Source organism: Mirounga angustirostris, unplaced genomic scaffold, assembly GCF_029215605.1.
Source record: "Mirounga angustirostris isolate CCGP_5_RB_7025 unplaced genomic scaffold, mMirAng1.0.hap1 SCAF_9, whole genome shotgun sequence".
In the NCBI taxonomy this organism is placed as follows: domain Eukaryota; kingdom Metazoa; phylum Chordata; class Mammalia; order Carnivora; family Phocidae; genus Mirounga; species Mirounga angustirostris.
This window is the reverse complement of record NW_026991717.1, coordinates 107,975,472-107,996,575: the sequence shown is the minus strand read 5'-3', so window position 1 is coordinate 107,996,575 and position 21,104 is coordinate 107,975,472. Positions and strand designations below refer to the sequence as shown.

General features: G+C 37.3%; 1 protein-coding gene across 1 annotated transcript in view; it reads left to right on the top strand.

Moving 5' to 3' along the window:
* LOC123861678 (sphingosine-1-phosphate phosphatase 1) overlaps positions 1–21,104 on the top strand; it is a 113,653-nt gene that overhangs the window by 33,541 nt on the left and 59,008 nt on the right. The gene's annotated exons all lie outside the window — the stretch shown is intronic.

Genomic DNA, 21,104 nt, shown 5'->3' with positions numbered 1-21,104 from the left:
AAACATACTATTAGAAATAAGTATTTTTTTCAAGCTATATAAATATATGGACATTTCATTTTGTAATTTTAAAATGCCATGATGGGGCGCCTGGCTGGCTCAGTAGGTAGAGCACTCTTAATCTCAGGGTTGTGAGTTCAAGCCCCACGTTGGGGGTGGAGCCTAATTAAAAAAAAAAAAGATAAAATGCCATGAATTGCAAAACTAGGTCTGCCAGAAACTTTTTTTTTTAAAGATTTTATTTATTTGAGAGAGAGAGAATGAGAGAGAGCAAGCACATGAGAGGGGGGAGGGTCGGAGGGAGAAGCAGACTCCCTGCCGAGCAGGGAGCCTGACGCAGGACTCGATCCTGGGACTCCAGGATCATGACCTGAGCCGAAGGCAGTCGCTTAACCAACTGAGCCACCCAGGCGCCCATGCCAGAAACTCATTTTAAGACCTACGATAAAGCAATGCTACTACAGTAGATTTACATAATTATTTTTATTTACTAGCTTTCTTTATATATAATCTTTATTAAATGTTTCTTTCAAAGACAACATAAAAATTCAGTGATACAAATATAATTTAAAAGAAAATTTTCATAAAACATTCCCTTATGGAATGAGTAAATTCTAGAATGTTTTTATTTTGAGTATATGATAACACAATTTTATACAGCAAAGATTTTTTATTGGCATAGCAATTTCATTTTTATTAACAAAGAATGTCTTCTCTAGATTTAAAACCTGTTTAATCTGGACATGAGTAAGAACCAATTTTTAAAATTCAACTTTAGGGGCACCTGGGTGGGTCAGTCCATTAAGCGTCTGACTCTTGGTTCCGGCTAGGGTCATGATCTCAGGGTCCTGAGATGAAGCCCAAGTTGGGGAGTCTGCTTCTCTCCCTCTGCCCCTCCCCCCACTTGCATGTGCCTTCTCTCTAAATAAATCTTTAAGAAAAATAAAATTCAACTTTATAGCTGAATTAGTTTTTCTGAAGGGAGTTTTTATTGTTTGCTAAGGAGATTTTTTGAGAAAGGAAACAAGCAGTAGTTTGAGAAGAGTACTGTAATCGGACATAGTGGATCGTACCATGGCAGGATATTTTGTCAAATTCTGGTCATGTTCTTCCAGTTTCTTCTGTAGTATACATAAGTTAAAAAGAAATCTCTTTACATTTGAATTTTAATAGTGGTTACATAAGCTGTAAGTAGCACAATAAAAATAAGTTTTAACATGCTAACTGTAAAGGACATTTTAGAAAACTCTTCATTTTTAGCCCACCAAGTCACTACAGATCTTTATAAACAAAGCATGACCTCCTTGTGAGACACACAGGAGGGAAAACTCAAAGAAAAATAGAAGAAACATTTTTTTAAATAAAAATGTTTACAGAAATAAACACTAACTTGTTAACCTCAACTAGCTGGTATTTCCTAATTTTGTCCTTTTCCTTTCATCATCTTTAGTCTTGGTGCATTTTCCATGGATAAGTTTAAAAAGCCCAGCCCCTAGCACTGCAAGCAATAGGATATGACAGAATATGTTTGCACTTGAGGAGGTTACCCCTGCTTTTCTGAAAGCTGAATGAACTGTAAAATTGCTGTATGAGCTATACCAACAGATTATACCCTGCCATCTGCAACAGCATTCAACTATGTCACAAAGTCCATTATCTCAGGTTTTAAAAGTTCATACACTCACCTATTATGCTGTTTGTAGTGTTTGTTTGATTTCATACATATTTTTCAAGTTTTCTTTATTACATGACATATTCTTTTGAGATATAAAATGGATTCTTTAAAAAAAAATTATCACAGTATTATTACCTCTTCAGATTTGAGGTTTATCCCTTGTCCTATATTAGGGGTTCTCTTAAATGAAATCCATTATGGCACATATCATAACCTGTAATTATCTCATGGATTATTGACTTTGCAAATTTTTTGTCTTCATCTCTATGATGGAAACTCCATGAGCAAAAGTAGTTTGTGCTTCTGTTTACTTCTGGGTCCCTGGGACACAAGAGGCATTCAATTAATATATGTTGAATAAATACTCAGTCCATAGACAGGCTTCAGTATGTGCATTTTTCTGGGGGGAAAAATTCTACAACTTCCATCAGATCCTCAAAGAGGATCAATGATCTAAAAAAGTTAAAAATTATATAATAGCCTTTTACCCGTTTTAGCTGTTTTTAAAAGTTTAGGTTGTAAATAAATGCTTCCAACTTATCTGATAGGAATTTTGTCACTTTTCATGCAAATATTTAAAGGATAATTTAGATTCTTGAAATGTTTTGCCTGAAATTACTACAATGCCCCGTAAATAAAATGTGATTTGTATCCAAATTTATTATTTATTTTTATTATTTTATCTATTTTTGTTTTCTTTAAAAGCAAATCTGATGGGGTACCTGGGTGGCTCAGTTGTTAAGCGTCTGCCTTCGGCTCAGGTCATGATCCCAGGGTCCTAGGATCGAGCCCTGCATCGGGCTTCCTGCTCTCCCACTCCCCCTGCTGTGTTCCCTCTCTCACTGTCTCTATCAAATAAATAAGTAAAATCTTTAAAAAAAAAAAAAAAAAACAAATCTGAAAGAGAATATTCTGTATATATGAAGATATAACTTTAGTTTCTAGTAATAAGCTATATAAATGTATTATTCTTGAGAATATTACTTTGTACGGTTGATCTTTAATTTTTCACATAATCAACTACTTCACAATCTGATTTTTATAACTAAAATGATATTTTTAATTCCAATATAGATGAAATATATTCAAGGCTTAAATGTCAATTTTTACTTAGCACAGTTAAAAGGTTCTCCTAGATTCCAAAAGTCTCCAGGCCCATATTTATGGGACTCGGTTGGGGACTGGTTGGCAATAAAATGGATTCTAATTCCCCTAATATTTAAAGGGTCTTTTCCCCTCCCCCACCTTTTTATCTGGGTTGATTTAGGGATAAAATTCACCAAACTCTATTTTATTTTTTTTAAGATTTTATTTATTTGAGAGAGAGCAGGAGAGAGCCTGAGCAAGGGTAGAGGGAGAAGCAGGCTCCCCTCTGAGCAGGGAGGCCAATATGGGGCTCAATCCCAGGACCCTGGGATCATGACCTGAGCTGAAGGTAGACGCTTAACCGACTGAGCCACCCAGGCGCCCCTCACCAAACTCATTTTAATGGATAGTGTTACTTTTGCTCATTTCTGATTGAAATACTGTGATAACAATCTTGAAATAGTAAACATAAAAAAAACTGAATACTCCCTCCTCAACATTTTCTACTCTGCAAAATGTTTCAAATAGCGTTACAAGATAAACATTTAAAACATATTTCTCTTGGCAACATATTCCCAAAATCTTATTTAAATTATTTATGGACACAAGTTGTAAATTTTTAAAAATTAACATATAAGTTAATTTATAAGTATCATTAATTAATTATAAACCTAAATCCAGTATTTACATCTGAAATATTTTTCTACCTTTACTAAAAATAGTCTACATTTTCCCACTGTTATATATGTTAAGGGGAATTACAGAATTATAAAATATTTTAGACTATATGGGATCTTAGAGCTCATACATGGCAACTTTTTATCAAATTCACAAAATCTATATTATTAGCAGACACAGGCATACTTCAGACATATTGCAGGTTTGGTTACAGACCACTGTGATTAAGTGAATTTCATAATAAGGTGAGTCAAATCAATTTTTTGGTTTCCCAGTGCATATAAAAGTTATGTTTACACTATACTGTAGTCTATTAAGTGTCCAATAGCATTACATCTAAGGAAACAATGTACATATCTTAATTTAAAAATACTTTATGGCTAAAAAATGCTAACCATCGGGCGCCTGGGTGGCTCAGTTGTTAGGCGTCTGCCTTCGGCTCAGGTCATGATCCCAGGGTCCTGGGATCGAGTTCCGCATCTGGCTCCCTGCTCGGCGGGAGGCCTGCTTCTCCCTCTCTCACTCCCCCTGCTTGTGTTCCCTCTCTCGCTGTGTCTCTCTCTGTCAAATAAATAAATAAAATCTTTAAAAAAAAAAATGCTAACCATCATCTGAGCTTTCAGCGAGTCCTAATCATTGATCATCATCATCATCATAATGAAAAAGTTCGAAATACCGCAAGAATTACCAAAATGTGACACATAGACACAAAGTGAACAAATGCTGCTGGAAAAATGGCACTGATTGAGTCGCTTGACAAAGGGTTGCCACAAACCTTCAATTTGTAAAAAACCCACAGTATCTGTGAGAAGTAATAAAATGAGGTATGCCTGTAATTATGCACAGTCTTCTTAATTACATTCAGGCAGACTATAACTTTATGATACACTGTTGAACAGTTTTTGTTGTTTTTTTTTTTTAAAGATTCTATCCATCTATTTGGACAAGAGAGAGAGCACAAGCAGGGTGAGTGGCGGGCATAGGGAGAGGGAGAAGCAGGCTCTGCGCTGAGCATGGAGCCTGATGTCCTGGGATCATGACCTGAGCCTAAGGCAGACACTTAACCAACTGAGCCACCCAGGCACCCCTGTTGAACAGTCCTAAGTGAAATAAAATTCTGATGGGCTAAGAGCAGTGTGGTGGGGCAGAAGATACATTTTTGGTAGAAGAAATGGGATGAACCAAAGCACAGAGATGGGAAGGTGTTAGACATGTTTAGCAAACAATTGCATTGCAGTCTGTGTGGAGCATCAAGGTAACTGGAAGGGAACAGTAGGATATAAAGCTGAAAAGTTTGTTAAAATGTTTAATAAACAAGGAGTATAAATAATGAAGTGTTGCCTTTCTTTACCAGTAGAAGAGCTGCACTATTTATTACTCACTTAGCTTGGGGATAAAATTACACCCAACTTGAAGGTAATCAAAACTATTTTTGATAGATATTTGTTTCTTGTTTTTTTAAAAAATCTCTGATAAAAAGACTTACATGTTTTGCTTTAAGTTTTGTTTACTAATTATTAAGAAGAAAAACAAGGCAATTTCATATATTAACCTTGGATTTAATATGAAGAAGCCCAAGGCCCTTGAATTTGGGTAACATGTGATCATGAACACTATAGTTGCAGTTATCGAGAGGAGGAAGCCCCCAGTGAGTTGAGAACTTTGAATACAAAGTTATACGCTCCTTGCCTTCCAAACCCTAACTAGAGGGATATAAAACAAACTAATGTTATACCCAGAAACCTGCTAACAGACCATGAGGAAATGGGTCATGAGGATAAGGAAGAGGCTGCAGACCAGCTACAAGGAGACTTGGTGGGTTCTTCAGTGAGAACTGCCTCCCAGGGGACTCACTCTGGGATTTCCAGCCATACTCTGAGAATAGTGTTGGTGTTCTTCAACTTATTTCATATCCCACCATACTGAGACTGTAACGTTTCGTCTATGGATTGAGGTCAGAACCTATCACATATATGACTAACCCCAACTGCTTGAGACATGAAGATTGTGAGGTGAGTATAGAAAGGGTGTTTGCTAGTAGAATCACAGACACCAAAATATGTTCCCCATGTATGAAGTAATCCGCAATATATCCATAACCACCTAATTTTCCTGATTCAACATTATTGTTCAAGAAGGCTCCTGACTTCCTCATTAAGGGTATTTGTGACTTATTTTAAAAAGACATAATGACCATATTTACCTTACAGTTAGCCCTCAAACATGTTACTAGCTATTACAGATCTGTAAATATAGGCATTCCATATACATCATTCATCTGAAATTCTCATTCCAAAGAAACATGGCTGACTGTTCCATGAGATGGTTTTATAAGCAGAAAGGAAAGATTATAGACTTCTGTTTTGGGGGGGGGCTTTAATGCATTCCATGTCATGATATGTTAATATCTCATAAATCTCACTTCAGATTTTGGGCTTGCAAGGAGCGGTTTTTCTCAAATCCTGACCTTGACACTTTACAGAACTCTTGTCCATTCTTGTGAAAATTTTTGTGTAGGAATTCCATTCTGCGTGAAGATGCTAATGCCAAACTGGTATTGACTTTCATGTTCCCATTCTGTGTCTGTTCTCTCTAAAACACAGTGACAAAATAGGTTTGTGGAATAAAAGAAACATATTCAAGCCAGTATGTTACAGATGAAATTAGAAGACCAGAAGTTTTGTTTTGACTTTATTTTGGACTTAGCTCTAATTTGCTTTACCTTTAGGCACTAGCTCTGTCTTCTATGAGACACAGTTTCCTCACATATAAAATGAAGAGGTTAGACTTGATATTCTTTAAGATCCCTTTCAACATTAAAATTTAATAAACTATATTAGACTGAGTAAAAACAAAGGGAATATTTCTATTGTTTTTACTAGGCTACTAAAATTTAAAGAAACAAACCACAAATTTTAATCCATTTCCATTAAAGAAATAGAGTTGAGGGAGCATATCTTGTCCTGTCCACAAAAAGTTTGCATACACCCCTTTAAGAAAGTTTTAAGTTTCTCCAAAAAGAGACAATGAGTTAATTGCTTTACAAGGGTCATAACATTGGTTTGAATGGCAAGGTTGTTTTTTGTTTTGTTTTTTTAATATTTTATTTATTTATTTATGAGAGAGAGAGAGGCAGAGGGAGAAGCAGGCTCCCAGTGGAGCAGGGAGCCTGATGTGGGACTCGATCCTAGGACCCCAGGACCATGACCTGAGCCGAAGGCAGACTAATCGACTGAACCACTCAGGCACCCTTGAATGGCAAGGTTTAAAGTGACTTCGAAGTATTACCTAATTCAACCTACTCTCCAAATAGTTCTGAATTGTAATCACCCTAAACAGATAGTTCTTTGTTAAAAAATAAAAGAGGGAGAGACAGGGTAGACACCAAAGACCTCAGTAATTCTATAATTCATTGAAAAACTGTTGCTAGCTATGGGGATGGATGTGTAGATGAAAAAGAGAGAAAAAAGAAAATCTTCAGGAATCTCATCAGAACTAAAACAAAAAGAAGGATATGCTGGATAAGGCATGTAAAATTACCTTATTACAAGCATAAACTTGGTATGAACCTTGAAGATTCATGTTGCATTTTTGAAAATAAGACCCTTGTAACATAAAACATTTTGTTGTAGAGCATAGTATCAATTTATAAATATTTCTTATTTTAAAGATTTTATTTGAGAGAGAGAACAGAGTGAGAGAGCACAAGCGGCGGTGAGAGACAAAGGGTGAGGGAGAAGCAGACTCCCCACTGAGCAGGGAGCCCAATGCAGGGCTCGATCCCAGGACCCTGGGATCATGACCTGAGCCGAAGGCAGACACTTAACGACTGAGCCACCCAGGTCCCCTACTATAAAATAAGCTTTGTGTTGGATGATTTTGCCCAACTGGAGACTAATGTGTTCTGAGGATGATTTTGCCCAGCTGGAGACTAATGTGTTCTAAGGTAGGCTATGCTAAACTATGTTCAGTGGGTAGTGTATTAAATGCATTTTTGACTTTGATATTTTCAGCTTAACAGTGGGTTTACCAGAACATAAACCTGTGTTAAGGAAGATCTGTAATTGAAATTAAATCCCAATACCTTCAGAATGTCATCAAGGTCCTACATAATCTGGCCCTACCTACCTCTTTGACTCAAACTCCATTCCAGTCACAACGGCTTATTTATCTAACTCAAACATCACAGACTTTGCCACTGCCATCTCCTTGGCCTGGAATACTACCCCCTGCCTCTTCATATGGATGGTTTCCCCTCTTCATTCAATTAAATAGCATCTTCTAAATGAAGCTCTGCCTGGTCATCTTATCTAATGATGCCCCCATCTCCTGTATGTTTTTCTTTATCACATTAACTTGTATTTTGTTCATAGCACTGAAATTACCTTGTTTATTTGTTTGCTTTTTATATTCTTTCCCCACTAGCATGGAAGCTCTGTGAGGGCAGAGACCATATCTATCATACTTTATGCGTTATTCCCAGCCCTAGATTTAGTAGGGACTCAACACATATTTGTTTATGAATGACTGAATCGATCTGCCTTATTTTAAAGTGCTGCATGGTATAATTACATAATTCTACCACAGTTTATTCAACCATCACACTATTAATGGACTTTCAGATTGCTAATTTTTTGCTATAACAATGCTACTCTGAAGATTCTTGTGTCTTTTAAAAATTTTTCTTTATTTTCGAGAGAGAAAGAACACACACACACATGTGAACAGGGGGGAGGCCGGGCTCGATCTCATGACCCTGAGATCATGACCTGGGCCAAAATCAAGAGTCAGCTTAACCGACTGAGCTACCCAGGGGTCCATTCTTGTGTCTTTTTGTAATTGGGTGTGGCTACATATAGGCAGGGAGCCAACCAGAAATTAGTAAATAAGACAAGATCCTGACGGGGCGCCTGGGTGGCTCAGTTGTTAAGCATCTGCCTTGGGCTCAGGTCATGATCCCAGGGTCCTGGGATCGAGCCCCGCATCAGGCTCCCTGCTCAGCGGGAAGCCTGCTTCTCCCTCTCCCACTCCTCCTGCTTGTGTTCCCTCTCTGGCTGGCTTTCTCTCTGTCAAATAAATAAAATCTTAAAAAAAAAAAGACAAGATCCTGTCTTCTTCCCCAACATCATTTGTTTCCTTTTCTCACAGAAATTTAAAAAGCTCTCATACACAAAATAATTTTTATGTATTTTATTTATTTTTTTTTAAGTAGGCTCCATTGGGCGCCTGGGTGGCTCAGTCGGTTAAGCGACTGCCTTCAGCTCAGGTCATGATCCTGGAGTCCTGGGATCGAGTCCCGCATCAGGCTCCCTGCTCAGTGGGGAGTCTGCTTCTCCCTCTGACCCTCCTCCCTCTCGTGCTCTCTGTCTCTCATTCTCTCTCTCGCAAATAAATAAATAAAATCTTTAAAAAAAATAAATAAATAAATAAAAATAAAGTAGGCTCCATGCCCAGTATAGAGCCCAACCAGGCTTGAACTCAGAACCCTGAGATCAAGACCTGAGCTGAGGTCAAGAATCCAACACTTAACCAACTGAGCCACCCAGGACCATTAATACACAAAATAATTTTTAAACATAAAACAAGTTTTTGTTTTGTTTTTTTTTTTTTGGTAATGGCTCAGATCCAAAGAGAAAGTCTTACATTCTTACATCAAGAATGTATTCTCTGTCCCAATCTAGTTAGATTTCAGATTCTCTCATATCACAAAAATCACCATGGGATTGTAAGAAGATAGAATGAGACTTTTAAAATTACCTCTGCAAATAATCTCAAGTTTTATCTTTCATCATCTCATGGTCTTAATCATCTCTCTTGGCTCCCTGCCTGTATATATCTTCAGCAACTTATACTAGAATGTTAAAAAGTGCTATGCTGAACATTTTGCAATTATCATTTTAAGTGGATGTTTATTGTATTTGCATTAATTTTTATATTTAAAAATTTGCTATACTGAAAAAAATATATGATCAATTTTAAGAAAAATAATAGCAAGAATTAAAAGACAACAGATCTGCTAATATTGTTCTTCATGGGCAATAATTTCTTGTGGTCCTTCCTCTTTCCACCCAGGCATCCCAAAATGGTTTTTAAAAATAAAAGTAATTGTCTCATTTAAATGAATGTCTAGTAGTGGGCTCCAGGCCATATTTGATCCAGTGAAAGCTAAAGCCATGGAAATAGATATAATTGCTTCTGGAGCAATCTTCACAACATATGTTTCATCTCAAAGACAAACACCAGTCAGCTAAGTATTTTGCTGAAGGGCTATGTGAAGAATTATTTAAATTCTGTTGTTGGGGGCGCCTGGGTGGTTCAGTTGGTTAAGCCTCTGCCTTCAGCTCAGATCATTATCTCAAGATCCTGGGATGGAGCCCTCATCAGGCTCCCTGCCCAGCAGGGAGTCTACTTCTCCCCCTGCCACTCCCCCTGCCACTCCCCCTGCTCGTGCTTTCTCTTTCTCTCTCCCTCCCTCTCTCTCTCTCTATCAAATAAATAAAATCTTAAAAAAAAATAAATTCTGTCAATAGGAGTTGATAAATAACAAGATTCAGGGCGCCTGGGTGGCTCAGTCGGTTAAGCGACTGCCTTCGGCTCAGGTCATGATCCCGGGGTCCTGGGATGGAGCCCCGCATCAGACTACCTGCTCTGTGGGGATCCTGCTTCTCCCTCTCCCACTCCCCCTGCTTGTGTTCCCTCTCTTGCTGTGTCTCTCTCTGTCAAGTGAATAAATAAAATCTTAAAAAAAAAAAAAGACAAGATTCAACCAGGTAAGTTTGAAGATGTAATTGGCTTTATTAAACAATTCATGAATTGGGCAGCACTCCATCTAGCAAGCAGAGAGGCACTCCAAGGAGTTTATAGACCAAGATGGGGGGGGGGGGGCAAGAAAGTGATTAGCAAAAGAAAAGGATTATTTCAGAGGAGGCTGTTTGCTAGGGGAAAGCAAAGTGTCTTATGCAGATTACCTCATCTTTCTTTGGGGGATGATCTGCAAACCCTATGTATGCCAAGAAAGAAGGTCTAAGAAAGAACCCCACCATTTAGATCAATAATTGTGTGATTCATATTTGTAAAACTGGTGAAGAACATTATTTTTCAGTGTTTTGTTCTGTTTCAGAGAGAGAGAGAGAAAGAAAGAGAAGGGGGTTGCAGAGAGAGAATCCCAAACAGGCTCCATGCCTAGGGCAGAGCTGGACTCAGGGCTCAATCTCACAACCCTGAGATCATGACCTGAGCTTAAACCAAGAGTTGGATACTCAACCGACTGAGCCACCCATGTGCCCCATTAACAGGCATTTTCAATTTTCTATTAAAAAAAAAAAACACGGAAAGGGGTGCCTTCCTCTGTCCCTCTCCCCACTCGTGCACTCTCTCTCTGAAATAAATTTTAAAAATCTTTAAAAAAAAAAAAAAGAAAATGCCCATTAGTGATCAAGATTTATAATAAAAATTACACTATGGGTTTAATAGATACCTGCACCATCATTTTCAAAGCCTTGTTTATAACAACCTTAAGAGTGACATCTTTGGACACTGGGTGGCTCAGTCAGTTGGGCATCTGCCTTTGGCTCGGGTCATGATCCCAGGGCCCAGGATCCAGTCCCACATCGGACTCCTTGCTCAGCGGGGAGCCTGCTTCTCCCTCTGCCTGCCACTACCCCTGCTTGTGCTCTCTCTCTCGCTGAAAAATAAGTGAATAAAATCTTTAAAAAAAAAAAAAGAGCGACGTCTTTGTTTCTCTTTCTGAACTTTCTGAACTCTCTTTCTGAACTGAAAACAAATCAGTAACAATTCATTTCATTTCAATTAGTACATCAATTCATTTCAATTAGTACAACGAAAATCATGTATCACTAATGTTTACTAATAATCATACAAGAGCATAAACTACTGTTTCAAATAACCTTCATTGATCAACATTTAAATTGACAGTATTTTTTTAAAGATTTTATTTATTCGAGAGCGAGAGAGACAGAGACAGAGAAAGACAGCATAAGCTGGAGGAGGGGCAGAGGAAAAAGCAGACTCCCCTGCTGAGCAGGGAGCCTGATGCGGGGCTCTAACTCAGGACCACAGGTCATGACCCGAGCCAAAGGCAGGCGCTTCTACCGACTGAGCCACCCAGGTGCCCTAAATTGACAGTATTTTACTGAAATACCATAAATATAAAACAATAGTTTCTCCTGCCTCAAAAATAATAATCCTTATAAATCATAGTTAGATTTAAAAGAAAAGAGAAAGGAAGAATGTTTACAAAGTTCATATAAACCTACTTCTAATGCATTCAATAACATATATTTAATAACTTCAGTTTTTTCTAGAGTAAACTGAACAAACTGAAAGTTTTGACTTCTGCCTAAATTTATCCAGATATTTCAAATCAGCATTTTATTTTCTGCTATGCAAGCAGAAAGTCCTGAACTTGAAATACGTCACTTTAGGGGTGCCTGGGTGGCTCTGTTGGTTGAGTGTCTGCCTTCGGCTCAGGTCATGATCTTGGGGTCCTGGGATTGAGCCCCCCATCCGGCTCTCCACTCAGTGGTGAGTCTGCTTCTCCCTCTGTGATCTCTCTTGCTTTTGCTCTCTCTCAAATAAATACAATCTTTAAAAAAAAAAAAAACTTCACACACACAAAAATAAAATAAATTAAAATAAAATACTTCACTTTAAGGACATTTCTATTGCAGGGGGAAAAAAAATGCCACAAATCAGTACCCTAATAATTATAAAACTATAAAATAGTTGGAAAGAAATGTGTATCTCTCTTATGCTACTGGAGCTTAAGACTCCATTAAAAAATCTCATCTAATTAAGGACTGAGCAGAGGTAGGGAACACTTTTCCAGGTCTAAAACAAGTCAGTAACAAGAGGATGAAGATTTCAGGGCGCCTGGGTGGCTCAGTCGTTAAGCATCTGCCTTCAGCTCAGGTCATGATCCCAGAGTCCTGGGATCAAGCCCCACGTCGGGCTCTCTGCTGAGTGGGAAGCCTGCTTCTCCCTCTCCCACTCCCCCTACTTGTGTTCTCTCTCTCTCTCTGTCAAATAAATAAATAAAATCTTTAAAAAAAAAAAAAAGAGGATGAAGATTTCCCAATTGTTAATAATTAATTAATCAGTTCAAACTATAAAAGACTACTATGTATTACCAGATTGGAAATTAATCATTGCCAGACTTACACGGATCTTCCCTACCATGTTCAAAAAAGAGCATGACTAATGCAGTGATGGGAATTTCCAACATTATATACCTAGCAAATATATCATTAGTAATATTGGTGAAACCTTAACCTACATATGCTACCTCTTTCAAGGTTCTCAATATAAAGTTTCAAATATGTGTTCAATACAAATTCTGATACAGGTTGGCATTTAAAAAGATTTTGTTCTATTTCTGTTTAAGGTGTTTCTAGGAGAGTAGTCTGAATTTTTTTTTCTTATGAAGAGTGTGTTCTCACTAGAATCAAAATTAGTGATATTTTGAAAATCTAGTAATATGTGTAACCACATAAGAGTAAAACAGTAGTTGTTTTGTTTCCAGAGAAAGAACTTCTCTATTCCTTTGCAGCTATTCAAAACAATATATTGGAGGTTTACAAAGTCAGGAAGTAACATTAACAACTTACTTTCACTATTCTTGATAGAGAAGTCCTAAACTAATCAGCAGTAATTTGCACATTTTTATATTATCTGTACTTTAAAGTGTATTGATTTATAGCTAAATGTCAGTTAAATAAAATTAACCAGAATGCCTTGAGATGAACCATTTAGTTTTTTAAAAATCAGTTGAGTGTTAAAAAAGAGCTCTTTTCGATGAAAGTCTTCTTAAATATACAAATAAATATTTCCAGTATTTGGTAATTACACTTTAACTTTCCTTTAACCATGGAGTCTAATCTCCCCTCACAGTAAATATCTGGAACAGCAAGTTTCTGTGGGCTACTGCAGTCCGTGTAGGGGGACACTGTTCTCAGAGCATAGAAGCTGCTTTTTCTAAAAGGGGGTTGCAGCAAAGATTTCTGATTGGGTACAGAACATTTTAATGTAGCCATTTTATGCAGTCATTTCAGAGCATGAATGAATAAAACTTGCTCATAGTTACATAAAAAATTAAAACATAACTGAGATATAAAAGGAAAAATAATTCTGCCCCTCTGAAATAATCTCACTGCTCAGAGATAACCACTGTTGACCAATCCTTCTGTAGACTTTATTTTTATTTTTTTAATTATTATTTTTATTAATTTTTTTTTTCCTTCTAGAGAGCACGCTCTTGAGGAAGTGCAAGAGGAGGAGGGCCAGAGGGGGAGGGAGAATCTTTTTTTTTTTGAGAGGAAGAATCTTAAACAAGCTCTGTGCTCAGCGCCTAGCCCTGACCCTAGCCCTGATGTGGGGCTCGATCTCACAACCTTGAGATCAAGACCTGAGCTGAAATCAAGAGTCAGCCCGCTTAACCCACTGAGCCACCCAGGCGCCCCTGGACTTTTTAAAATGTATTCACTAAGAGCGCCTGGGTGGCTCAGTCAGTTAAGCAGGCTGACTCTTGATTTCAGCTCAGGTCTTGATCTCAGGGTCCTGGGATCCAGCCCTGTGTCAGGCTCTTGCACTCAGTGAGGAGTCTACTTGTCCCTCTCCCTCTGCCCCTCCCCGCTGCTTGCCTGCATTCTCTCTCAAATAAATAAAAATCTTTAAAAAAATAAAATGTATACACTAGCATATATATCCTTTTGCAATTTAAAAATGAGCTATATATATGGTTCTGTATGGTTTTCTTCATTTAAAAATGTGTATGAGGAAGGATCTACTTAATTTTAATACCTATTATTGTATTCTTGTAGCATAATTTAACTAGTATTCCATTTGTACATATTGCTAGGTTTTTAAAAAATAGTGATATAGTGACCATCCCTATGTATACATTTTTATACATTAATACAAAGTGGAACTGATCAGTAAACCTTTGTGGATTTCTTTGTATTGACAGATGTTGTCAAACTGCCTTCCAGACAGGTATTATTAATTTATAGCACCACTAATGGTATATGACAGTACCTGCTTCCCTATTCATCATCAATACTGGCTGGATATTATTGAACTTTTCCAAATTTCACTGAGTGAAAAATGTTTCATTCTTAAAATTATTTTTATTTATTTTGCATTTACTTATTTATAAAGTTAAACATTTTTCCAAATGTTTATTTTTTCCCGTGTTATATATTCACATCTTTGTCAGTTTTTCTTTAGGCTTTTGTCTTACTGGTTTGTGAGAGCTCTTTGCATATTAACCCTTTCTGTCATTTATACAGAATGAATATATATACATTATTCCAAAGGACTATTTTATGTAACTAAAAACAAATGTGGAATTAACTACAACCTATTTCCAAGTTAAAAAAAAAAAATCAAAGGGAAGAAAAGTATGCTCCCATATGCTTACCAAAAGTAGATAATATATACATATATGGCATATGGTATCTCTGGAAAGATACCCAAGAAACCAGTTGTCGGATCAGCTTTGGGAAGAGAAATGGGGAGATAGAATGGGAGGGTAATTCACTCTTTAATGTATACACTTCTGTACTGCTTCAAGGTTTTTTCTTTTTTTGTTTTACCATGAATGTGAATCACCTATTCAAAGTTCATAATTTTTCTAAAGAAATGAGATAATTCAAATTCAATCTTTTTCTTTCTTAGCTGTCCTATTTTCCCAAAACTAATGTTGAATAACCTTTGTGCTCATTCTAAGATGTTATCTTTATCATGTACTAAATTCCCATATAAATATTAGTCTTTTTCTGGAGCCTTTACTCAGCTTCATTGATTTGTTTATCTGGTTGCAAGTGTTTCAAGTACTGCACCTTTACAATAAGGTTGTGTTTTTTTTAAGATTATTTATTTATTTATTTGACAGAGAGATAGAGAGAGAGAGGACAAGCAGGCAGAGCAGCAGGCAAAGGGAGAGGGAGAAGCAGGCTTCCCGCAGAGCAGGGAGCCTGATGCGGGGCTTGATCCCAGGACCCCGCGATCATGACCTGAGCCGAAGGCAGACGCTTAACTGACTGAGCCACCCAGGCGCCCCTACAATAAGTTTTAATTTCTAGGAAGACTAATCAATCCTCTACTAATGTTCTTCTTTAAAAAGTTTTTTTCCGGGCGCCTCCCCTCTCGTGCTGTTTCTCTCTCTCTCGCTCTCAAATAAATAAATAAATAAAATCTTTAAAAAAAAAAAAGTTTTTTTCCAGGGCGCCTGGGTGGCTCAGTCAGTTGAGTGTCTGACTCTAAGTTACAGCTCAGGTCATGAACTCAGTGTCATGAGATAGAGCCCCACCTCGGGCTCCATGCTGGGCGAGGAGCCTGCTTGAGATTCTCTCTCTCCCTCTCTCTCTGCTCCTCATCCTGCTCATGCACACTCCCTCTCTCTAAATAAATCTTTAAAAGTAAATAAATAAATAAAAAAGAAAGGTTTTTTCCATCTATCCTCATATTTCTAGATGGATTTTATTGGCCAGCCTGAATTTTTTTATTATGGCAAAATATACATAAAATGTACCATTTTAACCATTTTTAAGTGCACAGTTTTGTTGCACACTCACATTGTTGTGCAACTATCACCACCACTTATCTCTAGAATCTAGATGAATTCTAATAACACTTTGTCAGGTTCCAAAAAATAATGCTGCCAATATTCTGATTCTTATTAATGTGTGATTTACATAGAATAATATTTTTACAACTGCTTTCTAACCAAGCACAATATATGTCTTTTCATGTTGATCATTCATTTATCACTCACTCAAGAAACATTTATTGAGTGCCTATTACACCAGGAACTATACTAGGCACTGGAGATGTAAATGTAACTAAAGTAATATATCTGTTTTTACAGATATTATGAAATCCAGAAGGTGAAATAAAGATTAAGCAAATAATTGCACATATAAACATAAATTGCCAAGCTTTAAGGGATAAATAGATACATGGGTCCATGATGGACTTACATGAAGTGATTTGATATAATCCAGGGGATCTGGGCAGTCCCCCTGAATGACAACTGAACTGACTCTGGAAAATATACTCAAATCATCTTCAATATCCTCCAGCTGGCTTCACACAGGCCTGGCACATTTCTTAGGTTTGTCCCTGAGTATATAATCTTTTAAATAGTGTATGGGATCTTTCATTCATTTTATGTTCTAACTGGGTCTTTTCTATTTATGGGAAAGCTATTGATCTTTGAGTATTAAATTTGTAATCAGCTGCCTTTAGAATTTTGACTGTTTCTGAGGGAACTCATTCTTTCCTTCCTATACATTTTTCCCCAGCCAATAAGGTAAGAAAGAAATGTCTGTGAAAGCTTCCATTCTTTGGGAAGTTTTAGGGGATATGCTGCTATCTTCTCTCCACCCCTGTGAATGCAAGAGTGATCTATCTATTTGGTGAAATGGTGAGACTATCACATCTATTTAATCACCTTTCTGTATTGAGTAGAATTAATGTGTGAAAGGCCACAGCTCATATGTGGCCTATTTCTTTTGGATCTCTATAATCAACAAGGAAGGCAGATCCCAATCCACCAATCCACCATGCAGCAGGCAATACGTTTGCTCTGCTGATATAACTCTCCCACTACAGCACTGCCTGGGTGGCTCAGTCAGTTAAGAGTCCAACCCTTGATTTCGGCTCAGGTTGTGATCTCAGGGTCCTGGGATTGAGCCCTGCATCAGCAAGGAGTCTGCTTGAGGATTCTCTCTCCTTCTCCCCCTGCCTCTCCCCACTTGCATGCATGTGCTCTCTCACTCTCTCAAATAAATAAATCTTAAAAAAATATATTAAATAACTCTCCCATTACAGAAAGGATGTTTGAGTTCCACACATAATTACTCCATGTATCATTTCAGATTGTTTGGCCAGGAAAAAACTTGAAAATTATATTTTCATTCTTACATCTTGAATTTTCACCTATCTTAGAATGCAATTAAAATACTTAATTCTAGGGGCGCCTGGGTGGCTCAGTCGTTAAGCGTCTGCCTTCGGCTCAGGTCAGGATCCCAGGGTCCTGGGATGGAGCCCCACATCGGGCTCTCTGCTCAGCGGGAAGCGTGCTTCTCCCTCTCCCACTCCCCCTACTTGTGTTCCCTCTCTCGCTGTGTCTCTCTGTCAAATAAATAAATAAAATCTTTAAAAAAAAAAACCAACTTAATTCTATCAGCTTGAAGAGTTTGATTAAAGAATAAAAAGTATTCTGTCAGTGCAGTACTTACTATTCACCAAGCTCTCTGGACTGTACATTCATCATAAAAAATGTTTAAGTGTCCATTCCCAATCTTTAATTAATAAATTATATGTACTATAGCAATGTTCTTCATATTATAAAATACACACAGAATAAGGATTTTTAAAGAATGAGATCTTTAAAATAATTTTTACTTATTGTTTCTCAAATATTTTGCTCTCACCAAAAATATTAATAATGATAATTTCATTATTTTTTAAAATCTTGGTTTAACATCTTGGATATGAAGACACTTGTGAGTGTAATTCTACATTCAATCTATTTTACTTCTTGGTTTTAATGTTTGGGTATTTTTAAAGATTTTATTATTTATTTGACAGAGAGAAGCCCAGCGAGAGAGGGAACACAAGCAGGGGGAGTGGGAGAGGGAGAAGCAGGCTTCCTGCAGAGCAGGGAGCCCGATGTGGGCTTGATCCCAGGACCCTGGGATCATGACCTGAGCTGAAGGCAGACACTTAATGACTGAGGCACCCAGGAGCCCCATGGTTTTAATGTTATTATAGATGAAAACATACCTCAGAAAGGTAGTAAGATTCAAAGGGAATTAGTACAAAATAAGGATACTCATTTATTCTATCCTATATCCTAACTATGGGGATTTTGTGAAATTCTACTAGAAATATCCATCTTCCCTAACATGAACCAGAAGATGTTGCAGTTTTATATGTAACAAATAGATTAAAAATCTACTGTAATTCTTAATTTAGAAAATTTTCGGGGCACCTGGGTGGCTCAGTTGTTAAGCGTCTGCCTTTGGCTCAGGACATAGTCCCAGGGTCCTGGGATCGAGCCCCGCATCGGGCTCGCTGCTCTGCGGGAAGCCTGCTTCTCCCTGTCCCACTCCCCCTGCTTGTGTTCCCTCTCTTGCTGTGTCTCTCTCTGTCAAATAAATAAATAAAATCTTAAAAAAAAACAAAAGGGGATGCCTGGGTGGCTCAGATGGTTAAGCGTCTGTCTTCGGCTCAGGTCAAGATCCCAGCGTCCTGGGATCGAGTCCTACATCGGGCTCCCTGCTCCTTGGGAGCCTGCTTCTCCCTCTGCCTCTCTCTCTCTCTCTCTCATGAATAAATAAATAAAATCTTAAAAAAAAAAAAAAAATTTTCAAACAAGTTTGACAATCATTTCTAAATTTCAGTATAGTTGAGTTTTTATAGGTGAAAACTGTCATTTTCAGCAATAAAAATACACAACAGAAACATTTCCAAGCATGTATTTTCAAATTATACAGTTTTTGATAAATTACTTTTCCATTCATTGTTAAAAGATCACTGTTACCTGAAATAGTCATATCAAGTGCTCCTTTTTTCTGTTCCCCAAAATATTTGCCAACATTGCATTTTACAGAAAGCCACTTGTCAGCACAAGAAACACAGGAAATTTAAAACCCTTTCCTTTTGGTACAAAGAAAACGTGTAATTTCTCTTCACTTTGGCAACTCTATTAAGTATTTGCCACAGAAAAATCAGTGAACCTCTCCCTCTTTCGTATGAAAAATTTTTATACTCATTCTACATAATTAAAAAGTATTATAAAGGGTTACACTAAAATTTTAAAGTCTTGTTTTATTAAAATAACTAGATTGATGATATCCTATAGAAGTTTGTACGGTCTGGCTCCAACTTTCTTGTTATTATATCTTGTTAATGATACATCCAGTGATTTAATTTCACATGTGTTATTAGCATTGTAACCATATTCCAGAAAATTCATTTATTCTAGTGAAGTCAGTTGCCCCACTAAAAAAAATCAGTTTTGGAGGCCCCTGGGTGGCTCAGTCAGTTAAGCATCTGCCTTCAGCTCAGGTCATGATCCCAGGGTACTGGGATCAAGCCCTGAGTTGGGCTCCCAGCTCAGCAGAGAGTCTGCTTCTCCCTCTTCTCCTTCCCCCTCCATTAGTGCTCTCTCTCTCTTTCTCAAATAAATAAAATCTTTTTTAAAAATTCTTTTTAGATTTTATTTATTTGAGAGAGAGAGACAGAGAGAGAGCACAAGTGGGGAGGAGAGGGAGAAGCAGGCTTCCCACAGAGCAGGGAACCTGATGCAGGACTCGATCCCAGGACCTCGGGATTATGACCTGAGCCGAAGGCAGACGCTTAACCACCTGAGCCACCCAGGCGCCCTAAATAAAATCTTTTAAAAAAATCAGTTTTGTTTTCCCATGAAAAATTTTTATTAAAGAAGTCATTTATTATTAAAAACATAATCTCTCTGGGCTATCTTTCTTTTACTGGCTTAAGAAAGAGTTCTTCCTGTATTTCACTATTGACTCTGAATTTAACAAATAGCATAAGCTGAGACACATTAGAAACACTTTTACTTTCATCCAAATTAACAGGAACCTTCCACACTGCATAATTTGTTCTAACGCTCATTTCTTCAATTTTCCATCATATCTTCTATGCATATTCTTTTTAGTGTATGTTACCTAAAAGAATGAGTGTTAGTTTTCTCTTTTTAGAAATTCTTTAAATTATTTTAGCAATTTTATTTTTTTTTAAGATTTTATTTATTTATTTGACAGAAAGAGACACAGCGAGAGCAGGAACACAAGCAGGGGGAGTGGGAGAGGGAGAAGCAGGCTTCCCGCTGAGCAGGAAGCCCGATGTGGGGCTCCATCCCCCAACCCTGGGATCATGACCTGAGCCGAAGGCAGACGTTAAACGAGTGAGCCACCCAGGCGCCCCTATTTTAGTGATTTTAACTGTGGTAGGAAGGAATAATGTGTAAATGTTGTGGTAAATTGGTTTATTTTTAATGTTGCTATTTTTGTTCTGTCTTTCATTGTTAAGAAAACTCAAAAGAAATCTTAGAAGTCTAAACATTTATTACTTAATTTATTGTGAAATTGTATAAAGTGTTGCATGTCACACAATTTTGTTTTTTTATTTTATTTTTTAAATAGGCTCCATGCCCCACATGGAGCCCAAAGTGGGGCTTGAACTCATGATCGTGACATCAAGAGCCTTTAATCAAGAGTCGGATGCTTAACCAACTGAGCCACCCAGGCACCCCACATGTCACATAATTTTAAACATCACTGAAAAGATTGCTGAGATTTAGCGTCATATTCTGGATGGATAGATTTTTAAATATCTTGGTAACAGTGTTTTATTTATTAGCTAACATCTCAAAGCATTCTAGCCACTAAGGCAAGATTCACTTGCTAGAAAAGTGGATTGAAATCCATATTTCAAAGAGTCTTCTTTATATTTGCTAATTCTTTTAGCTGACTTCTTGTTAGGTCCCACTAAACTGCCATTTTTATCACATATTTTGGCTAAGAAGAGACCATACTAGAAGAAAAATCTAGTTGTGCTATTTTGTTGTTGCTTTTTCCTTTTATTTTTTTTAATGAATTATTTTTAAAGATTT